Source organism: Lissotriton helveticus, chromosome 5_1 (genome assembly GCF_964261635.1).
Source record: "Lissotriton helveticus chromosome 5_1, aLisHel1.1, whole genome shotgun sequence".
Classification (NCBI taxonomy): domain Eukaryota; kingdom Metazoa; phylum Chordata; class Amphibia; order Caudata; family Salamandridae; genus Lissotriton; species Lissotriton helveticus.
The window spans coordinates 79,200,642-79,211,342 of NC_136065.1; the positions used below are offsets into that span (position 1 = coordinate 79,200,642).

Genomic DNA, 10,701 nt, shown 5'->3' on the forward strand with positions numbered 1-10,701 from the left:
GGGTGGCATGGAGTGGTGAGTGGCAGAGCGTGGAGTGGTGTAGAGTGGAGTGATGCAGAGTATAGTACAGTATTGAGTGGCATGGAGTGGTGAGTGGCAGAGCGTGGAGTGGTGTAGAGTGGAGTGATGCAGAGTATAGTACAGTGTTGAGTGGCATGGAGTGGTGAGTGGCAGAGCGTGGAGTGGTGTAGAGTGGAGTGATGCAGAGTATAGTACAGTATTGAGTGGCATGGAGTGGCGAGTGGCAGAGCGTGGAGTGGTGTAGAGTGGAGTGATGCAGAGTATAGTACAGTATTGTGTAGCATGGAGTGATGAGTGGCAGAGCGTGGAGTGGTGTAGAGAGGAGTGATGCAGTGTAGTGCAGTATTGAGTAGCATGGAGTGGTGAGTGGCAGAGCGTGGAGTGGGGCAGAGTGGAGTGATGCAGTGTAGTGCAGTATTGAGTGGCATGGAGTGGGGAGTGGCAGAGCGTGGAGTGGTGTAGAGTGGAGTGATGCAGAGTATAGTACAGTATTGAGTGGCATGGAGTGGTGAGTGGCAGAGCGTGGAGTGGTGTAGAGTGGAGTATAGTGGAGTGGGGTAGAGTGAAGTATGCATGGTGTGTTGTGTGTAATGGTAGTACACTACCACATCTTCAATTTAAATGACAATTACATTTGCACAGACATAGTTTGGTCTTTATTATACAGCGAACAATAATGTATGGAAATGTGATCACCGAGTGTATTGATTTGCTTTGACCGTAATAAAATATGTGTTCCCATCACACATCGGAATAACAAAAAAGGAGCTTCATTATGCTTTTCTAATTCTAATATATGCTGATCTACACAGTTCATGTAAAGGCATTTACATTCTGTTGTGTTCTAGAAATAAATGCCATTGTACAGCCTTCCTCCAGCACTTGGCCAATATCCAGCAGGATTGTCACAAAAACTGTCACTTAGAAGTCAGAGTAAGAAAAATAACACCAAGCTCCCTTGGAAGACAGAGCCTGACATGTGATCTCTGTCTTTGAATGCACAGCAAATGTGACAAGATGAGAACAAGATTTAAAGGCCTGTTTACAGAAAGCAAGCACTGGTGGACGAAACAGTAAATAGGTTTTGGAGGTGGTATGGAACGAACTCAAGCTGGACAGCCTAAAACAAATCAAGCCAGCAAATAGAGAACAAGCAAATGTGAGTGACAAACCACAGATGAATTGGTAGGAAAAGGGCGAAATTCCTTCCCAGGAAAGCTTTCCACATGTCCCCAAGATGTTGTTAGCAAACCAAACAGCTGCGCGTCTGGTGGTCTTCGGCCTAAAAAGGAGTACTAATACAGGAGTTTGACAGTCACATGTCACTCACATAAGGCAAACAAGCACTTTGTCATGCTGAAATCACTGTCCAATCCCCCTGTACTGTTGGTTTGAACTAGAGCTTTCCACAACTAATACCATCCCATCGCCGCACTAGCCAACATGGTGCAGAAAAAGAGGTCTGATTTTCCAGGTTTTTAAAACACTGCTTATTTTATTGATCCTGTCACTCAAAAAGTCCACAAGAAACTCTTGGCTGTGACCAGTTTGATCTCAGGTACAGCCTGTGCCTCCCCTGTTTCAAGGAGTACCTGCCCCATGGCCAACAACTGCATTCTTAAGGCTGGCTCAGGGGTCACTGGACTAGTGGGGTTCCAGGAGCTATGCCTAGGAAGAAGGCTCAATCCCCATCACCAGACCCATGGATTGATTGTTTTTTTTTGGACATTATTCCTTAAGGGTAAAGTGGACTACTTATGACCATGTAACAGTATTTAATACAGATATTAAAATACTGTTCTAATATGTTTATTTACCGCTCGATCGACACTACATCACATACAGAGTCCCACACAAGTTAATGGGGAGATTGAAGGTAAGACTTTTCTAAACTTTAACACTTTTATCCTGGTTACTAGTAGTTACATATTTGTTGGAACTAGATACTTGGAGGGTATGTTAATGTTTCAGATCTCCGATGGCGTTTTTAGAATTTAGTTCAAATCTACAGAATTTTAGCAAACGCACCAACGATACTTATGCAGAACTATGTGAGCTATACCTTCTGGACGGCTAGCATTTGTTTAAGAAGATTACATCTGAACTAGAGACACCTTATGTGCCTGAATCTGGGGGACTGCAATATAGTGAAATCACAATGATACCTAGAGATGATTTTCTCACATCTGTTGACTAACATTACACGACAAGGCTTTTTCTACCTATGATCATTGTATCTTTACTTAGAAAGGACAATGCCTATTAAGAAATGGTCAAACCAGCGCTGTTCAAGTACACTCCGTGCCTTGAGGGTCACTGACCCTGGTGATGGGTTCTTAAACACTCTAGAGGCTCCTCCTGAAATATTTATTTATTTATAGCATTTGTAGAGCGCTCTGTAACCCTACGGGCATCCTGGCGCTTAGGTACATAGCTAAAGCTTTGTGGGGGCAGGAGCATGAACGATATGCTAAACCGGGTGGATTTTATTTATTGCGAAGGGTTTTAGGAGGATTTTTTGGGAAAAGCCAAGTTTTAACCTTTTTCCGAAAGGTCAGAAGATCATTAGTTTTTCTGATGTCCAAGGGGAGTTTATTCCATAAGTGGGCTGCAGCAATGCTGAATAAGAATGTGATTATCTTCAGGTCTATAGCCCTGAGGGTCACTGGCCCTGGTGATGGGTTCTTAAACACTCTAGAGCCTCCTCCTGAAATAAGAATGTGATTATCTTCAGGTCTATAGCCCTGACTAAGTCTGCTGTCAGAGTATCAGCAATAGACGAAACACGTGTTGGCGTCATGGAAAGCTAGGGCGAATTGGAGTAATAGACACCCAATGAAGAACTGTTGAAACCACGACCTCAACTCAGGACTTGTGTGTGTCAAGAGAACTGTAAACTATTGTGTTAGTTTTGGCACTCACTGGCCACAAAGAACATTTCTGAAAATGTGGACACTGGCACTGCTCATGGCTTTCAAGAAACTATTTTCTAAGAATGATTTTTATTTTTGTATCTCTCAGCAATCTGCATTTTGCTTTGTCAGAAATGCACAGTATTCAGCAACAAAGTTTAAAGTAAAAATCACAGGACTTACCTGTGCAGTAGTGCGAACAATGGTCGTGTTTGCACAGTGTGATCACCCGATGGTGGAGACCCCCAGAGCCAGGGGGGTGATGGAATTAATCAGTACTAGGAATCCCATAGGCTTTACTGAACCTTCCAGTGAGGCCTTGTCCCCTGATGGTTGAAGGGGTACCTTGAGGGAAGCAGTAGAGAGGTAGACCATTTATGGGTAGAGCAGAGCCAGTAGTCTGGCTAGGCCCTAAGAGCCCAAATACGAGTTGAGCCCCCCAAAAAACAAGTACCACAGGAGTGGAGAGATGTGGTGCAGCGTCCAGAGCTGCGGACTTGAGAGCGATCCCAGTTAGAGTATTGGCGTCGCAACGTGTTGGGATTCCGAGCAACTCACTTAATCTCTCCAGGAGACAAATTGGGCGATATAAACCTCCTTTACAAGGGAACTAGTTATGTTACACAAGATCACATTCACTTTTTTTTTTTTTGGCATGCGGAGATTAAGTGATTTACACAGGTTCATGGAATGTTGAGACGACGTGGGTTCTTGAACCTCCTTCCCCAGTATCCAAGATGGAATCTCTGGACATTAAGCCATGTCCTCTCCATTAGCTTCTGCAGAGCGACAACAAATGAATGAAAACGAAAGTATGTGAGTGAAGTAGGAGGTCGAGGTTTGTGTGTACAGTCTGAAGGACAACCATATCACGCCTTAAAGGTGCAGCTGATAAACAATTTCAAGACTAGGGACACAGAGCATGCAGAATTACTGTCCCTGCGCAACAGTCAAAAGAGGTCCAAGCACCAGAATTAAATGAAATTCTAAAAGTTTTAGAGGGGTATCTCAGGAAGTCTTAGAAACTTTCTGACAGATCGCAACACGCGCCTTGTCTCTTCCTATTGGGATACTTCGCGGTACTATAGACCCCCACAACCCCCATTACGAGACGTAACCTTACCCATTTACCCAGCTCCAGCAGATCAGCTGGTTGTTGCCTGGCTCCTCCAACAGAGTCCAGAGCTGGAGAATGAAGGCAGGCACAACAGCTGTCTGCGGGGTGCCGCCGAACTCTGGGTAGACTCCCATGGTCTCGGTGTAAGGGCCGGACGCAGGGCTCCTCCCCAGCACTTGTACAGCGTCCTACGCTCACTTCAGCAGGACAGGCCGGTGATGACAATAATAACACTTGTTGCCGAGACGCACCAGATCTGTGCTCCACACTGCGGCTGCGCGTGCAGACACCGTAGACGGGATCAGAAGACTGCACAGGACACGGCCGTCTTTGAATAGTCTTGCTTGTCCTTTGGTGCCCATGAGTAATAGCAAAATAAACGAGGAGGAAATCTAGCCTTGGGTGGGGATCTCTGCTAGATGAGCAACTGTGCGCTCTCGGGCCAATACATCGATCGGTGAAAGGTGAATTACACGAATACCCAGGTATATAATGTAAAGATTTTCCATAACACTTTATTGATGCCCCATAACGTTCTTGCCAGTTATTAACCACTTCAGTTGTAATATTAATACCCTGCCGGCTGCCCACGCATCTCCCCTACCCTTTGTCCCTGGTCAACGGCACTTCAACCTCCCATTTACACAAGACCAACATATTGCATTGCAAATGGCAATGCATGCGGGCTACGAGGTCGAGGGGGGAGGGGTGGCGGCGAGAAGGCATCGGACTGCGGGAGGGCAGAAGGGGGAGCGGCGAGAAGGAATGGACTGGGGGAAGCAGGGGAAGAAAGTAGTCTGTGCTGTGAAGGGGCCAGTAGCCATGGAAGGGTACAAATAACAGACATGGCTGTCATGGGGAGTGACTAACAGCTTAAAACCAATTGGAAGGCAGCATTTGTAGCCTAAGCCAATGAAGAAGATGGGCTGGAGAGTGGGCGGAGCTTCCACGAAGCTTCCACACTATAGTGTATACTGCATTCCTCGCAAAGCAATGGCACCGCATTCGCGCTGCAACGCTAGGCGAGACCTAAAAACAATATACATTTCTCAAAATGGACGCAAGCGCTCCATCTGAGCAATACAACACGGCATCTTCTTCATTAATATTTATACGTGATGACACGTTTATCCAAAAGCTTGTACAAAAAAAGCTCTCACTGCTCTATTCCGTTGGGTCTTGCTTTGTCCTTAGCGCTGTGTTCCACATCATCCCATCACACCCTTTTCAGAACAGACTCAGTCCGTACGATGCATGTGCAGCCCCAAAGCTCTTCATCCTCACCAAGTCCTCTTTCATCTTCTTCAGCAAAGGAAGGCCCATTACTGGCATAGATCATTTTCTGCTAGATGTATTATTAGTACATCTAGACATCCTCTGCTAATTAATAGTTCAGTAATTAACAGCCACAAGTGCCCCCAACTCATCCTACTCTTACACCATGAATATACCCCAAGTCTACCACTTGACAGTCCCAACGAGCGGCCATATGGATGGCAATGAGTGAACTTTGCAGCCACCTGAACCAAGTAATGCCCCACAACCCACACATCACTATTCCTTCTCCTAATGGCCTTGCATACAACGGAGTTGATCTTCAAGCAGCTGCTTTTCATCCAGGCCGCGACATCTGTCATTCGTTTTTGGAAGCAGAGTCTGGTGTCGACGGGGTTCTTGGTGAGAGAGAGGATGAGTGGGGTAAAGTCGGCGTAGGATACTATGTTGAGCCTGTGTGTCTGACGACGGTGGCGAGGAGGGCCATGTAGATGTTGTAAAGCGGGGTGGTGAGTGATGATCCTTGGACTCCGCAGTTGATCTCTGTAGGCCCGGAGAGGAACAGGGGGAGTCTGACCCTCTGGGTTCTGCTAAAGGGCAAGGAGCAGATCCAGGAGAGGACGGTTCCTCATATCCCAGCGCGTGCAGTCTGGCAGCGAGGGTGTGATGAGAGACGGTGTCGAAGGCTGCAGGGAGGTCTAGTAGGGTGAGTGCTGTGGTGTGTCCCTGGTCCTAACCTCGTATGTACCTCTCACAACACCCTGATCGTCCTCTCTCAATCCTCTTTATGTCCTCAGTCTAAAGACCTTGCTGCCTCAGATGCAGCATCAGTCTGAAAACAGCACATGCCAAAGCCCTTTGTGTTCAATCCCAAGTAAACCAATGATTTTCTCAATATTCCCAAAAGATTGGCCGCAGTCGCTGTCTCACCAACAGTAAGGTAAACAACCTCATCTCCTAAACACACCTGGAAATTGTAAATTTTGTCAAAAGTCCACCTGCCTCTGTCACAAGCCCAGTCTTCAACACAACCCATCTCCTGATCCCTCTATGATCAGTTTTGGAACGCCTTACCATATTTTCAAAAACATTTCTTCCATCCCCACCTCTTGTCGTTTTACACCTGGTCTCTTCCTTGAGCCCAACAATGCAGACACCATAAAAACATCAGGTAAAGACTAAAAGATTTTAACTTCAAAATTGTTATAACAGCAAAACCCCAACACCCAGATTAAACTTGTCAACAAGTGAAATGACAAGTTCACACGCCTCACCAGTTCCTAAGCCCCCGGGTCATATCCCTAAAATAACTTCAAATGGATGACAAACCTCCCTGGTTTCCAGCAATGGTAACAGCTGATGAGCTCCTGTCAATCAAAGAAAATCAAAAATGCATGATGTCCTCGTTACTCAGTTCCAGACTTTATCACCCCCTTTCTTCCTACCTCAACCATATTTAAACTCCCACCAAGCCTTTCAGTAGGATCATCTAGTAGTTACTGATACAGAATGTCCGGCAAGATCCAGCATTCTCATTGCCCCAGTGACCAGGGGCCAGATGTAGGTAACCAAATACCGCTCGGTAAAAGCCGAAAATACAGAATTTCGGCCTTTACCGACCTGTATTTGGCCTTTGAGATGTAGGGGACCCAAAAACATCCGAATCGGTAAATTTACCAAATCGGTAAAGTTTCAGAATCTGTAAATTTTCCGAATTGGTAAATTTACCGAATCGGTAAAGTTTCCGAATTGGTAAAGTTTCCAAATTGGTAAATTCTCGACAATTCTCGCTCCGGTGCCTACTCGATTCACGGGTTCACACTCTGCGACTCTGGGCAATAGCTTGCTTAATCTCCACAACGGCCCCTCGCGGCGGGATGCCTGGCTTTCACCTTGCGGATACCCTGCCGGGGTTATGTCACAGGGGAATACCAGGACGGGTTCCCTAAGCAAGCGCTTAGAAACCGCTTGGTGATTTGCGCTATATAAATTCCTGTACATTTTACATTTACATTTACCGAATCGGTAAATTTATCGATTCGGAAATTAAGAAATGGAAAAAATGACTATTGAGATATAGGTAACCTCTAAAATACCGAATTTGCTTGAAATTCGGTATTTAAGAGTCGGTATTTAACATGGATTGAAATCAGGTGGTAACCAGGTGCAGGCTATGAAAAAGGCCCCAAAATGCAACAGTTTCACCAGAATGGCGGCATTCTATGTGATTGTGAGGCGACTACAGGCAGAAGGAGTGAGGGTCTGGAGGAGGGAGGAGCAGGTGTACAGGCAGAGGATCACCCTATTCCAGCTAACTGAGCCAGAGATCCTACAAAGGTACAGGCTAGACCCCCAAACTATCCTGGACCTTATCAGGGACCTCCACCCACTGTTGGACCATCCAACCCCAAGGGCGCACGCCATCCCACCCCATGTGCAGGTGCCTTGCAGCCTACACCTGCTTGCATCTGGGAGTTACCAGAGTGTGGTTGGTGCGGTAGGTGGGGTGTCCCAGAGCTGTCTGTCCCGTTTCTTTAAGAAATTCCTAGATGCCATGTTGCAGAGAATGCTTTACTACATCAGCTTCCCTGCAACGCATGCAAAACTGCTCAGGACAAAGACAGACTTTTATCAGATGGCGCATTTCCCCAACATCATTGGCTGTATTGATGGAACCCACATACCAATATGTCCACCTGCTGCCACAGAGTACATTTATAGGAACAGGAAGTCCACCCACACCATAAATGTACAGGTGATCTGTGATTCCATGTACATGATCACTGACATAGTAGCCAAATTTCCCGGGAGTACCCATGACTCTTACATCTTCCAAAACAGTGGGATCTACGCACGCCTGACAGCGGGGGAATTCGGCGAAGGATACTTGCTAGGTAACACACTGTGTGAAATTCCCTTGATACGTATTGCAGATGGATGTGTTTGTGTGCATGTGAGTAATTTTTTTTCTTGTTACAAATAGGGGACAGTGCATATGCCCTCCGGTCCTTCATCCTCACACCCTACCTCAACCCTTCAACACCCAGCCAGAGGAGATACAACAGGGCACACAAATCGACCAGAAACATTGTGGAGCGCACCTTTGGTCTGTGGAAGAGCAGGTTTCGCTGCCTACATAAAAGTGGAGGGCCCACCAGTACACACCAGTCACATGCTGCAAGATGATTGCAGCCTGTGCAATGTTGCACAACCTTGCGGTTAAGAAGGGCACCGAAGTTGACATCTCTGATTATGAGGACCATGATGACGAGCAACCAGTGCCTGAACCACACACAGCTGGAGTTGCCACACCAACTGATGGTAGACACAGACGGGAAGAGATCACACACAACTTTTTTTAAGTAAGTAAAGAGACACAGACAGGTGTAGTATGGACCCAACGTAGTTTAATTGTGTCACTACGTAGGTTACTAAAGCACAAATGTGCAACACAAATTATTAACATTCAATGATGTGAGTCCTGGGTCATCCCCATTAACTAAAATAATCATTTGCGTCCACGCTTACCAGTGGCAGTTGTTTGGTGCTCACTGTGCTCACTTTGCGTTTGGTCTGTAGCCTCAGCATGGTGCCTGCTGCTCCTCCTTGTCTCTACGACAAGGGAGCTTGCCATGCTGCTCCTACTTGTGCTCTCTTCACTCTCTGGCACATCTAGAGCAGCAGTTTGTGCTGTTTGTGCATTTAACAGCGCCTCAAGAGCACTGGTCATCCTGGCCGTGCCCCTAGTGACCTCATTACTGTTTTGGGTTAGTCCCTCCTGCATGTTTATGCTTCTCTTGCATAGCAGGGATGTGGCTGTGGCCAGGCGGTTGATGGCTTTATTTTGTAGATGCGCACGCTGCCTTTCCTGGTGCCTTGATGCAAATTCATTGTCTAGTTTGGTGCACAGAAGCTCCACCGATTGTGACATTTCACGCATCCCTGCAGCCATTTCTTTGTTGACATCTACAAGTTCCCTGATGCCCTTTCCTATGTCTCCCATGTTGTTGTTCAGGTTCCTCATTTGGCGTTGGCAAGACATGATGACTTTTCCCTGCATCCTCTGGATTTTTACCATGCTCCCCTCCAGGCCATGGAACACACTCGAACCATCCACACGTCCAGCTGCACTGCTTTCTTGGACTCTGCGGCGTCTTGCGCCAGTATGGCCCACCTCTGCACTGGACTGCAGTGTGGCAGAGCTACCATCCACAGGCAAGGTGTGTGTGTCTTCCCCCTCCATGTCACCTGCTGCTGACTCCATTACCAATAGTGGGGCAACAACAAGCCTCCTGCTTGGTTGTGATGCAGGTGTTGTTTCATGCAGTGATGCTGGCATTTCTGGGGATGACAGCAACAGAGGGGATTGTGATCGTTGTGGGGACGCCTGCAACTCTGGAGCATTTTCTGTGTCTTGTGAAGGAGGATGGCTACTGGGTGCACCTGTGTCCTGTGATACATTCTGTGCACTTGGACCTGGTCCTGACTCTCATCCCTCTCTGGTGCCGTGCCTTCAGTCTCCTGGGAACGCCAGCGAGATGTGTCACCTGTGGATATATGAGCGTACACTAGCTAAGCGCTACTGTCTCACACTCACTACAATTATATCTTTTTCACTTCCGCTTTATTCTGTCTGCAATCATTTCCCTTACTTGTTGGTTGCTGTGCTGTATGACATGGTCTTACATGTCCTGACTAGATTTCCCATGATGCATTGCTCCTGTATAGTGCTAGCAGTACTGGACTGGGGTTCACTTAGACACAAAGGGTACAGGTAAGGATGATGGTGTGGGGGGGAATGCTGTGCATGCATCTTACCTTTTCTGCTTGGAGCTCTGGCTGAGCGGTCTACTTCTCCCAGTCCGCAGACGCTGTCTGGTTCTATGGTTGAGGCCACCATCTCCTCCAGGTCAGTAAGGGGGGGGTGCTGGGTTCTTCCCTCCACCAGTTATGGTTGCCTGCTTGTGGTGTTCAGCCAATTTTTTTTTTGTTTGGCTCCTGAGGTCCTCTGTGTCTCTGGTAGTCACTTCAACGGCATTTACTTTGTCAAGTATGTCCAGCCAGAGTTTCCTTTTGGCAGATTCTGCCACAGTGAGGGACTGCCTCCCAAACAGTTTTTGGTTCACCTTCACCACCTCCTCAACAAGGACCTGTAGCTCCATGCTGCTGAATTTCAGTTTCCTCCTCCTCTCAGGCTGCTCTTTGTCTTTGCTGCTTGCCATTTTTCAGATTTAAAAGTGCACAAAACTCTTTCTGCTGCTCAGGGACTCTCTGCTCCAACTGCCTCTCCAGAAGCTTCTAATTAGTTGCAGCTGCCTATGTAGCCACTTCCTGATAGGGAGGGGGAGGGTGGTAGCACCTGATTGGCTGCCTACC

The 10,701-nt window shown here is 47.0% G+C and overlaps 1 long non-coding RNA gene across 1 annotated transcript in view; it reads left to right on the forward strand.

Annotated features, from left to right (window-relative positions):
- Positions 1 to 9,952, forward strand: part of LOC144754161 (uncharacterized) — a 638,643-nt gene extending 628,691 nt beyond the window's left edge. The window contains exon 2 of the long non-coding RNA XR_013594674.1: positions 9,341 to 9,952. This is a non-coding gene — a long non-coding RNA (uncharacterized LOC144754161). The remainder of the gene's footprint in view (positions 1 to 9,340) is intronic.
- The last annotated feature ends 749 nt before the right edge of the window (positions 9,953 to 10,701 follow it).